The sequence below is a fragment of the Pyxicephalus adspersus genome, chromosome 11, assembly GCF_032062135.1.
Source record: "Pyxicephalus adspersus chromosome 11, UCB_Pads_2.0, whole genome shotgun sequence".
Classification (NCBI taxonomy): domain Eukaryota; kingdom Metazoa; phylum Chordata; class Amphibia; order Anura; family Pyxicephalidae; genus Pyxicephalus; species Pyxicephalus adspersus.
This window is the reverse complement of record NC_092868.1, coordinates 18,297,051-18,310,708: the sequence shown is the minus strand read 5'-3', so window position 1 is coordinate 18,310,708 and position 13,658 is coordinate 18,297,051. Positions and strand designations below refer to the sequence as shown.

General features: G+C 38.9%; 1 long non-coding RNA gene across 1 annotated transcript; it reads right to left on the bottom strand.

Moving 5' to 3' along the window:
- Window positions 1–1,458: 1,458 nt before the first annotated feature.
- Window positions 1,459–9,450, bottom strand: LOC140340972 (uncharacterized). The gene is made up of 3 exons (XR_011922774.1): window positions 9,237–9,450; window positions 1,896–2,065; window positions 1,459–1,733 (listed from the first exon to the last, which is right to left on the bottom strand). It is a non-coding gene; the product is annotated as an uncharacterized lncRNA (long non-coding RNA).
- Between the last annotated feature and the right edge of the window lie 4,208 nt (window positions 9,451–13,658).

Genomic DNA, 13,658 nt, shown 5'->3' with positions numbered 1-13,658 from the left:
GAATTTGAATGCTCGAGCAAACTTCCGATCTTGCTTGATGAATCAGGGCCAATGTATCTGTTAGTGCTGAGCTTCTCCACTCCACCTTCTGGAAGGTTCTAGTCTAGCAAAAACTGTATATAAGGAGAGCAGTCAGAGCCACTAGTATGTTGCAGTTAGGGACCAGTGCTTGGAAGAGGAGACTCTGCCAGACTACTGAGTGACCAGAAGAAGACGCTGAGACGGGGATACGCTGCCACAGACCCTGGATAACCAGCCTTGGACCAGGGTACCAGGCCTTTCCTCAGCATCAAACGCTTCTTCTGCCAGGGAGGAGACTGGAGAAGCCAGCCTAATGCCTTGCCTGTATTGTTTTGTACCTGAATTCCTCCAGTAAAAGAGCACCCTGGTTTACTGCAGACCGTGACTCTCTGGACATATTTCCCATTGGGGTGCACCACGCCTTACCATCCCTTCTGGAGAGCAGCAACAGCCTAGCGTTGGGACGCACCAAACCCGGCCACTGCATACTGTCCTTGTAAAAACCAAACAAATGAAAATATAAACTTACCAGGAGGATGTCTGCCATGTCGCCGGCGTTGGGGTGGCGGTGGTGGTGGGGGGTTTGGAAGCTCCTCAGGAGGGCTGGCTGCCTCCCTCGATGTGGAACTGGCTGTGTTTGTAGAAGGAGACCAAAAAAAAATAAGAGGTAAGTAGTGACCAAATATAACAGTATAATATACAGCTAGTTTCTAAATTGCACAGTGCTAAAGAATTCAAGTTACGTCATCTTATCTGACTGTTTTGCTGTTTACACCGTGCCAAACAAGAAAGAAAGGTTATTCCTGGGTCCAAGCTAATTATGGCTATGGAACTAAAGTGATGCAGTTTGTTGGCAATGAAGGTTGTGGGTTTTCACGAGGGACAAACGTGGCTAAGTGACATTTAAAATTTGTCTTCTGTTAAAAGCTGCCTAGACATGAAGCTAGTCATACACTCCTAATGATACTTGATGGACCTAGGCCTAACAAAGTATCTCCTACTTTATTTTCATAGTTTTTAAGAAATGTTCACAATATCTAAAATGGAGAAATACTTACATTCAGATGAGGAATTTGTGTCCTGTGGAGAATGTGATGGCAAGGGCGCTCCAGTAACTGTAGATAAAAAATGAACACCATAAGTAAAAGTGGGTGGGCAGGACTTAACTAGATTTGTAGGTTAGTAAAGGTGAATAGAATATTGCAGAACTTCTAACTGATACTTTTTGCCTACGTCCAAAAATTCTGAGCAAACATTTGTCAGTACAACTATGGACAACTAAACAACTCATGTCTATTTTTCTTCATGCTAGCCAACAACCTAGAAAGAACCTTCATTTGATGCATGATTAATGACTGGAAGCTACATGAAATCCTGCTAGATATTTCTTTGTATTTGTAACCAAAATTGGTGAAAGTATTGTCAGAATGTGTTGAATTGCACTATGTTACAAAAGTTGATTCTAAGGTTAGCTTACAGGCAATCTCCTTGGCCTCAGCCGCCTCCTCTCCTTCATAGGAGGACCCTGGCTGCAGATGTTGGGCAGCGGGCTCCTCCTCCAGAGATGGCTCCTCCTCTGGGGATGGCTCCCCCTCCCCCGGGGATGGCACTTCCTCTTCAGCTGTCTCCTCCTCCCTGACTGGCTCCTCCTCCCCTGGGAATGTCTCCTCCTCCTCCACAAATTTGTAGCTGCCGGCATGATAGAGAGCTGGCTGTAATAACAAAATCAAATATCCAAATATATAATAAGGGTAGTAAAATATAGGAAGTGAAAAACAAACAGTTCTAGGCTAAACAATACTACTTTACACAAACAACAAACATTCTAAAACACCACTCCTTAACAAGAGGAGAAGAAAAAATGCAAAACTTACCAGACAGGATGCGGTCCCCCACTTCGCATACCAAATCCGCTTTACTACGCTTTAGGTCACTCCAAACATGCTGGATTTGGGCGACTGTTGGGCGCGTCTGCCAGCCTCTCCGCAATCCTGTGCTTAACATAAATGGACCGCTGCTGGTCGTACTGGTGCAGAATCATTGTCTAAAGAAAAAGAGAAACAAAATTGAGTTATTTTGACAACAACCAAACACCAAATTGACATAGTTTGGTTGCCATTGTAAACTGTTTGTTTATTATTATTGTGTGTAGATATATATGGGTATACTATTACTATTACTGAGAAGCTTCCGGTTTGAACCCCACTAAGCTTAATCCTAGTTAAACCATTGTAAAAACAATAATTGTTGTCCTAGATGTAAACTCTGTTTATCCGGTTTTAGTGAAGCATTAGTAAGTGCCAGATATACATACATACAATCTAGAGGCAAAATGTAAGCACGGTTGCATTAGGTCAGATAATGCAGCACATGTGGATTTATTTTGTTGACACAGGAAAAAAAAAATTAAGTAAAAAAGTGGATAAATACCAAACACAGGAATATCTATGTGACACAGTGGAATGATGTGCCTTCACCAAAATCAGGATTGTGGTCTGAGCTATCCAGAGGACATTCTACCAGAAGGCTTCCACTGTTCTCCGGACAAAGAAAAATCATTTCCAGCCTTGCGTGATAGAGAAGAGGATAACTAGGGCTCTTCGAATGATCTACCTCTGATTGAGCTTAATGGGGTAGAATCATGAAGATTTTTACAAACCGTACATACACACATTGAAATGTGCATGTACATTGTTGTCAACAGCCAACTTTAGGTATGTGGACCTCTACCCACTTCTCATCTGCAGCTTTAATCCATTGAAAAGACAATAGAGGACACTCCATTCTCAGCTGTCATCCGTGCAGAGGATTCCATCTGCCGATAAGAGCTGGCCAGTGAGAAGAGCGCAGCTAGAATCAGATGGGGACACAGGCTGTCCCTCCCCCATTCTATAGCTGTGCTGTGGCTTTTATATAAAAAAAAACTACTTGGGAAAATATATCAACTCTGTGGGCAAGTGTAACAACATCATGGGCACAGTGTGATATCTGTGTGTGGGAATTCTGCATGTCATATCTTGCAGCCTTACAACTCTGTGTACAAGAGGACAGAGGACACTCATAGATAATAGTCCCAAAATATCTACAAAATCTCAGGCCACCAGATTTCAAGCATTTGAAGATATGGGGATCTCAATTGCAAACACTATAGAAAATCCTACATTGGGAATGCTTTTTCCAAAGCAAGGGCACATAGGAGTCTTTAATTGAAAAAGTGCCCCCCCCCCTGCAGCCCACTTACATAGCAAGGAGTCCCCCCACTTGAACATACATTTTCTGGTTTATGCACCTCACCATTCCCAATAAATTGGGGTTCCTTGAAATGTAGGTATAAATTAAGTAAGTTAAGTTAAGTAGCCCAGGGGGGCATGAATGGCCCTTTTTGACTTTTGCCTCCTAGATGCACTTGCTTTTTAAACAGCAACAACCTCCATGAAATGTGATTGAGTAGTAGCTAGTAGGATCCTCAACATTTCAAGTAGTTACAAACATGGGTTTAGGGCATGTGAAGGATTAAAGACCGTGAGTTCTTAGGCTGAGGAATATGAGAAGCAGCCTAAAAACACATTGAAATGTGTAAACTTGCATGATGCATAAAACAAATTTAAACGTGCAAACATGCATGATGCATAAAAACACATTTAAATGTGCAAACATGCATGATGCATAAAAACACATTTAAATGTGCAAACATGCATGATGCATAAAAACACATTTAAATGAGCAAACATGCATGATGCATAAAAACACATTTAAATGTGGAAACATGGAGAAACATGTTTGCTTATTGTACTAAAAAGAATCCCTCTCCCCACCCCCCCGCTAAAACTTTTTTAAAAAATCACTTACCTGAATGATGAAGCTACAAACAATGGGCACAGCATGATGATAAAGCAGAAATAAAACTTCCTGGTTTACTACCGCCTACTGAAAAACATGCCTACGCCACGCATTTGCACGTACGCCTGCTGTATGCGCATTAATACCCACATGTAACTGGTGTTCTATGTTGCGCATAGGTACATGCATATTATTTCATATTAATATACTTTTTGTATATATTTTTTGTTATTTTTCTTTTTTGAATTATGGACTAACATGCTGATTTGTACTTCTTGCTTTTTAAGCCTTTCAGGGTGTTTATTCCGTTTGAATTGCATGTTTGATCTTGCCCAACTATATATTGGCCTACCTCATCTTGGTAGAGGAAGCACATAAAGGGGGTTACCAGAAGCAATATCATACATGAATGTTGCTTGCAGCCGCTTAAGCCCATGACATCAGAAATCATAGGAAGAAATCTTTGCAATTTGAATCATGTTAAGCAATATGGCCTAAAAATTCCTCATTGCCTATTTCTGACTATTTCTTCCTATAATTTAATATGTACACACATAAATGCATACATACAGATATATATGCATGTATGTACATACATGGGTGCACATGAAGAAAATATACACCTAAAAAGAAAAACGTACGGGAATGAGGATCCTTCTCTGGGAATTTTTTCTACTAATAGAACAGTTGACACGCACATAGTGTCATTACATGACACTGAGTTTTATTAAGCCAACTGTGCTGTTTTTAGCCAATCAAAATAATCATAGAAGGGAACTGCTTAAAAACAAGCATAATAGAATTTTTGCATTGGAGGTCCTGGGACATAGTAAAGAAGATCACAAAAACAACCCCCACAAGAAAAAATATACAAAATTTGGACAAAAACTTTATTCAAAATTAACCTATTTGCTAAAAGGTCACATTACAATATAGAACACACTGATAACACTAAGTTTACATGACAAAATCAACCAAACAACACACATGTAAACCCACACTTGCATATAAAGCATAATTATTTCCAAAGTGGGCCCAAAAATATTGCATTCAAAAAATATTTACCAAACCAATATGCTATTTTGACCTATCAAGGCTGGAAACCTGGATCAGAAAATATTTATGCAGGACAAACATTTCAAGGTGGTAATATAGACATACTATTCCAATGAAACAATATGGCCAAAAACACAGGAACAAAGCATTAACATTGACATTGACTTCTTAATTGCAAAATGGACATTAAAACATTCAAAGTACAAAAAGCAAAAGCAGCTATTGCGCTAAATTGTAAGTAAAGTATCAAATGTAGCAACATAGATTAGGTGAACAAACAAAACAACAGCCCCTCCTTGACCCAAAAAAAAGACAAAGGAAAAAAGTTACACAGCACCCTTATATATGCTCATCATTATGCGCACAGGCGTTAACATGCCACTGGGCGTGCGCAGTACCTTAAATGTGGCTTTTTGGTTTTTTGACAGTTTGACATTCCATAATAATTTAGCGATCCGATCCTTTAGATTTATATATATAAATATAATTATAATATAAATATATATAAATATATTAATAATATATATAATATATTTATATAAATATATATAAATATAGAGATATATATATATATATATATATATATATATATAGATAGATATATATATATCTACAGGAGAAAGCAAGAACTTGCGTGTGTGCTTTGGACATGGTGGAAAAAATCTAGTTCCCTGGCAAAAGCGAGGTTTTGCCCGCCAGAGCCCGCTGGAATTTCTTTCCAGGCGGATCACCGTGTCTAGCAACCGATGCCTTTAGGTAGGCACCTCTGTAAAGAGCTGAAATCAGTTAACTCTTTCTAAACCTGAAAATAATAGGTCACTTAAAAATATGATTATTTTGCAGCTAATATAAATGTTTAAAACATTTGAACAGGCCAAACATTTTTATTTAGGGCTAAGTGAAAGATGTGTGCCATTAGAAAAAAAAATCTTTTTTAGGGGAACAGTGACTTTTGATGCAAGCTCGCCAGTGTCAAGCTCATTTCGGTTGATAACTTCCGCGCAAATATGCTTGCGCCTGAAATTTAGTTAATAAATTCATCGAAGGCTTCCGATTTTGTATTGCGAATACGAATGCGCGAGTGAACTTCCGATTTTGCTTAGTGAATCACCCTTACAGAAGAAGAGGGAGTAGGAGAACCAGCTTTTAATGGGGGTTTAAGTTTTTGCTTATTAGTGTTCTTGCGTGTTGAAGAGGACTGTTTCCCAACAAATTAATCCAATATGTAGCAATATTTGGGGTAACACTCTAAAGTCTTCAAAAAAGAGAACATACAGATATAAGTCTCATGTAGTTGCAAACTCCAATACTTTAAAAATGGAAAAGAGGAAAAAAGGACCTCTGTATAAGATGTTATAACTTTTATAAAAAAGAGACAAATAGATAAATAAGAAGCTTGAAGATAAACAGGTACTCACAAGTCCCAAGTTATTCAAAAAGGATTCAAAAAGAAAAAAAGCGCCTTTATGCAGAGCTGAACAGCGTGTATGTTTGTAGACCTGATATGGCCGCCGTCAACCACCCGGCCAAAACATCAAGCGCCGACCCAGGGATATTTGTGCAGCGTGTGAGCAGCTCAGGTAGAGCTCTCAGGCAGCTAATTTGCTGCCTGCAACGGCCTCCACCTTTCGGATAGATCAGCGGGATGCCGGTGGATGTAGACAAGCTGAGCTCAGGGAGCTATGGTAAAACGCGGCTGCTCTTCAAGCTCCACCCCCGGAAGTAGAAGGTTAATTTTTAACTCTTAATATATGGCGTTTTGTACCCAAAGGATTAGCCAATCTAGAAAAGTCCCTACTTTATTGCCCCATCTATAAAATGTATGCCTAGTGTAAAGAGCTTGTGCAGTCGCATGGGTGGCCACATGGGTGTTAAGTTGTATACCAGCCGCCTGCCAAGATTTCTTAGTTTCCTTGTCATGATACTGTAGAGAGAATGTATCATGATACTACTAGAGAATGTGGAATGAGCTTTGGAGTAACAGGTATAATCTTTTTCATTTGGGTGAAGGAGACGCTAGGCATCTACTGAGGAAGTTTGCAAAAAAAGGTGTTTTAATTCAGATGTGGCAGATCAGGCGGTATATTTGTTAATTTCAACCGACCCATTGATGGATCAACAATCCCATTCAAAATCTCCAGCCAGTATAAGGTTAGGGTAAGAATTTGTCAAAATCTTTTTGTAGAGATCAGTAAAAAAAGCTGGAGAATTAATATTTGGAGGATTTACTGAGCAAAGTGTATATGTAATGCCCAAAATCTGTACCAGCCCTCACCAACCCTCGTGTTTTAGTTTTATAAACCGTATGGATTACATCACCAATTCATGGCGCTCTCAGCAGCAAAGCCTGACCCTCTTTCCAATGAGTCTCCTGAAGAAATACTACAAAAGGAGAACATTTTTTAGGGTGCATTATTACCCTCATGCGCTTTTGGGGGCTATTCAAACCCGCTACGTTCCACAAAAACCATTTTTTAAAGATGACTGCTTTGTTTCATATAATGGTGAAGTATGTCCCCTAGGAGTCGTCATTGAGGCTGGGTTAAGAATGTATCAAACATAATGTAATACCCAAAAAGGAACTGTAGCTCTCCCAGCCAGCAGCTACAGATCTTAAAAAAAGTCAAAAATTGTGTTTACAGCCCTTAGAAACAGGTAACCATAGTGAACGGTAATCTCAGAAAAAAATACACTATCTGCCTATAGAGAACACAATACCAGTGGACAATAAATTAACAAAACAAATAATGTAACCTTGTAAAAAACATTATTCATTTATTTTTTTCAATACTTAAGGAACACCCGCTGTTGGGATACACCAACAGAGGGCCACAGCACTTGTACAAATTGCAAAACATATGTAAACATCGAAAGAATTTGCAGCAAAAATATCAATAAACTATTTGGCATGTAAGGCACATATAGGAAAAGAACAAAAAGAGTCCAATGAATTTCCTTATCAATTAGTGTCTCTCCAAAGATGAGCTGGACAATTGAAGAATATCAACCGCATCCGCAGGATCTTCAAACAATTTGGTCTCCCCTTGCCATGACACCTTCAATTTGGCTGGGTAAAGCAGCGAAAAACGTAGTCCCATATCAACAAGTCTCTCACAAACTCGAGCAAAACTCTTCCTCTTTTGTGATACTGCAGCGGAGTAGTCCTGGAACATAAGGATCTTATTACCTTTCACCTGAACATCACAAACTTTTCTGTAGACACCCAAGATGGACTCTTTATCAGCATAGTGAAAATACTTGGCCATTAAAGGAAGTGGACGTTGGTTCACATCATGACGTTCTGGTCCTATCCGATGAGCTCTCTCGATACTGCGATTTGTGCCAGAAGGCAGATTCAATGCCATCATCAGGGGAGTAGTAAGAAAATGAACTAGGTCTTGGCCTTTATACGTTTATGGAATTCCTATAAAACATGAGTTAGATCTTCTATTGCTTCTATTTTCCAAATCCTCTAATTTTATTTCCACCAAGGTAAGTATAGTGCCTTGTGCAGCAATTTTAGTGTTAGATTCCAGAAGTTGGTCCTCCAGGTCACTCACTCTCTGCTCCAGCTCAACAATACGTTGTGTGTTGGAGGAGATATTTGCTAGAGCAGTCTCTATGGATTTTTGCTAAGAATCAAATTTATTATCAAAATATGGATGCAGAACCTCGGAAACTTCAGAGACTATCATTGATAAATCAGATCAATCAGTGCGCCCTGCTCTTCCTCCTCTGAATGTTTTCTGGAGTGTGTAGATTGATAGAGAAGGAGATGGGGGGGAAGGAAGTCAGCCTTAGGTAGAGGTTTAACTTTTTGTTGGCGTGCTTGCCCATGGAGGAGAAATGTCTCCCAACGTATTTGTCCATAGCAATATAAGTAAGATGTTATGTATATTAAAATAAGGCCACCGATGATGGACTTGCAGCTTCAGTACAATTTAAAATACTGATAAAGAGGACAGAACAAAATCCTGTATAACACTTTCAAGCAGCAGTCTGTATGGTATCCAGGGTATTCAATAAACAGATAAAAAAAAAAAATGATTTCTGTTTCCCTTGCCCAGTAAGTTTAGAGGTTTAAGGAACAATCATTATTTGTTGAGCACAATCTGTTAAACCAGCTAGAGTACTATAATTAATGATTTCTTGCGATTTCACCGCCAATTGTTAAACTTCAGCAGCTTTTCTTATGTTACAGATGCCTGTATACAGAGCCAGAATAGTGTACTCTGAATCCAATATGGCTGCCACTGACCCTGCAGCCTGGAAAAACGGCGCCGGCTCCGAGGTGTTTGTGCAGAGTGAGATCAACTTACTGCAAGCTTCCATGCTGCTCGGATGCTCCCTGCACTAGTCCCCACCATCCTGAGAGGCGATGGGCAACAGATCGCGTGGATTAAAGCCGGATGAAGTACCGATTTCAGTGAGCTCTGCTAAAATGCGGCCGCTCTTCAGGCTCCACCCCTGGAAGTCCCCAGAAAACAATTTTATGCATTTTGACACATTGGCCAAACATAGTCTTGTGAACAGTGAAAAATATGCAGCCTTGCTTTGTAATTTGACACAAAATTTCTGTGAAAATAGTGACTCCATTTTCAGTCAGTATAAACGTTACCTGCCAATTTTCAGATGGTATGCATAGAGCTGCAATCTGATATTCAACTTAGGGAAAAATGTGATCATGTCTCTTAACTGGACTTTAGGAGGTCCTATCTTCCCAAAGAAAAATATCCCAAACTTCCCAATCATGCTCTATTCATGTCATCACATTTTGTTAGCATGTACATTTGTGAACAATATTTTCAAGAATGAAGCACAGTATGAGTAAAATTAGAACCAAAATATCTGATGATCACCTTGAAAATTCAATAAGCAACTACTTCCATTGAACAAAATATTGATAAGTTGGTTTCTCAAACGCAATGTCAAAACTCACACTAGTTTTATGTTGTCCTCTTTTTCTTATACAATAAAAAATATCAAAACTATCTAAAGTTTTATTTACTAATAGATATGTATTTTTATATAACTGATGGCATACATGGGCCCGGCTCCACCTTTTTCTTGCTTATCAGATAGTACAGTATGTGTTTTAATAATTCATGTTCGGCCCCAGACATTTTTTTTTTGTCATGTGGCCCCAGGAATCCAAAAGGTTGTACACCCATGACCTTATCATTATCTTAGTAGTCAGGTCCAGTATTTGGATAGGAAATAGCCTACTCGTATATGAGCAGTCTAATTTCCATCCAGTACAAGGTCCTTTAGCCCACTAGTGGTTAGCTCTGGTATAGGGATGGGAAAGAACCTGCTCATATATAACAAAACTAATTGCCATCCAGTACAAGGGCCTGATAATTTTCTTGGTGGTCATGTCCACTATTTGGATAAGAAACTGCCCTCTCATATATGACAAGGCTAACTCACATCAAGTACAATGACTTTATTGATCCTTATTGGCCAGGTCCAGTATCTGGATAGGAAATAGCCTGCTAGTATTGTTAATTCCCATCCAGTACAAAGACCCGTTGATGCCCTCTAGTGGTTAGGACTGGTATAAGGATAGGAAATAGTTCGCTTATTTATGAGCAGGCTAATTCCCATCCAGTATTAGAACCTTTTTGTCCCTAATGTTCAGGTCTGGAATAAGGATAGGAAATAGCCCTCATCTATGACAAAGCTAATTCCCATCTAGTACAAGGATCTTTTGCCGCTTAGTGGTCAGGTCCAAAATAGGGATCGTAAATATCCTGTTCATATATGACCAGGCTAATTCCCATTCAGTACACAGACCTTATGCCTGCCAGTGGTTAGCTCCAGAATAAGGGTAGGAAATAGCCTGCTCATATATATTACAAAGCTAATTCCTTACCAGTACAAGGACCTCATCATTTTCTTAGTGGTCAGGTCTGGTATAAGTATAGGAAATAGCCCGCCTATTTAAAACAAAGCTAATTCCTTTTCAGTACAAGGACCTCATTAATATTTCAAAGGTCAGGTCTAGTATAAGGATAGAAATAAGCCACCTCATATATGGCTAATTCCCATACAGTACTGTTCATAAACTTTAAATGGCAGGGTGGGATAACAACTGAACTATAATACAGCAGGGTTAGGCACATAGCTGCAGGGAGTTGCATCCTCACGCCCACCATAGCTAGGTAACAGCCCCTGCCCCCACTGACATTTTTTATTGTTTTTTGTTTTATATATTTTGGATGACATTGAAGGCTCTTTCACAACAGTGTCAACTATGAATGGGCTACTTAACACATCAGGAAGGAGCATGTGCCATCAGGTAGCACATTTCACATGTTGGACTGCAAAGCACATCAGTCCCCAAAGTGCATTAGGGTGCCATTCAGAATGAATTGTGTTCTTTACTGTGTACAATGCACCAATGTTAATAGGCCATAAAGAAACCTTTACAAGGAGTCAAAAATGGGTGTTACCACCAACTTCTACAAAAAGAATGATAGATGCCTGGTGTCACTGCTGAGTCAGAATCTGGAAGCTTTTTGTAGGTAAGTAGAAGTTTCACAGGGAGGTCAGAAAGGGCTGCCTAAGTATTTACATGTCTACATGAAATACTGGAATTCTTGAAACATGAATACACAGAAAATTTATTGCAGTAAATAGGTAAATAAATAGGTAAATGAATAATATTAAATGAACTAAGCATGAAGTAAATACGTAATGGACTATGCAATGCTGTTCATCTGAAATCGTCCTTCATTATGTGTTAAAATGCACATAAAATTTAAATATTGCTCAATGTATGGTAGATCTGCTTGTTTAAATATCTATATACTGATATATACTGATCTGCTCTGTGAAACCATAGCTTTCAGTGCTAAACATTCTTGGTGATACTTGGAGGAAACAAAATCAGAATCCTAACGCTGTCCGATTATAGCTGTAAAATGAAGAAAAAAGTTAAATAAATCAGAACATATGAACCTATAATTCAAGATAACCATAGAACATAGAGTACTGAGGCCAGTAGAAATGGTTGTATTGTAAACCCCACTGAGAAGTGAAATGTTGCTTGGCAATGCCTACAAATCTACTTGTACACACAATAATATGGTAATATTATGGTATAGAAGTGGGGTCCCAAAGTACCGTATTTTTCGGACCATAAGACGCACTTTTTTCCCCCCAGAAGTGGGGGGAAAAAGTCCCTACGTCTTATGGTCCAAATACAGCCTACACATATGCTGTTAAAAAAAAAGTTTCTTACCGTGTTACTCTCCTGTGTGCGTGTCTCCTTGATGCTGGCTGTGCAGCACGTGCCTGCTCCTGGCTGCAGTGCAGAATGAAACTGAAAGTAACAAGCCGGCATTCTGCACCAGGAAGCAAGCTGCTGATCCCTGCCTAACAGAGATCCCTGCCCTAACGGAGATCCCTACACTTAATTACCGGTAAGTGAACAGAAGGGGACAATCAATGGCATAGAGTGATCAGAAGGGGACAGTCATTGCATAGAGTGATCAGATAGGGACAATCATTGCATATAGTGATCAGAAGGGGACAATCAATGGCACAGAGTGATCAGAAGGGGACAATCATTGCATAGAGTGATCAGAAGGGGACAGTCAATGGCATAGAGTGATCAGAAGGGGACAGTCATTGCATAGAGTGATCAGATAGGGACAATCATTGCATATAGTGATCAGAAGAGGACAATCAATGGCAGTAATTTTGTCTTTTGCTGACTTTATTTGTTAATAATGGTTCTAAATGCTGCTGTTTACTTTACAGGGTTGATTACATGTGTTTATGACTGTGATGTTGGTTTTTAATGCACGTAAAATATTTTAGGACACTATTTGTTTCAGAATCTTTTTTTTCTTCATTTCCCTTCTCTAAAAAACTGGTGCGTCTTATGGTCCGGTGCGTCTTATGGTCCGAAAAATACGGTACATAATTTCAGTAGTAAATATCTTGCCAAGCCTAGTGTTAGATAAGTATTTAGAAGAGGACACAGAAATAACACCTTTTTACGTCAACAAATCTGTTCAAAAAAATCAATTATATTGAAGGCGTCATAACTAAACAGAGCTCAACAACTTGTGATAAACACGCAAAAAACAGTGCAAATGATCAAATCACAAAGTTTACATGTGATGAAAAACCACATCTATTTATTAAGCACTCAAATTTCTGACACATTTCACCATTTAGGCTTCTTCAGGGGACATCACAGAGACTTACACTACTTAGTAAAATACAGAAAACAGTATTAACAGAATTCATTTACAATAAAATAAACTTTTCATAAACTATGTGAGCAGAGATTGATGTCATCTACTTAATTTTGTGTGCGTACAAAAGACATTACAACAATATATGCACAGCATTTTGCATATACTATACACATAAATTTGTGGAAAGAAATGTATATGTATATACAAGGGCTGTTTGACAAGTAATGAGCCTCAACCATAAAGACAAAAGCTAGGAACTGTATTTTCAATTACAATTTTCAAAATAATCTCCATGAAGCAGAATGCACCTAATCTTTTAAGGCCTTTATACCCTTTTTAAAGAACCCTCAAGGAAGGCCCTCAAGGAAGTCCTCAACAGCCTTGATGACATCATCATCAGAGTCAAATTTCCTCCCTTTCATGTATTTCTTTAAAATTCCAAATAGATAATAGTCCGATAGGACCATATCTGGCGAATAAGGTGGTTGTTCTAACAATTCAAAGCTGCATTCATGAATTCTGCCATTG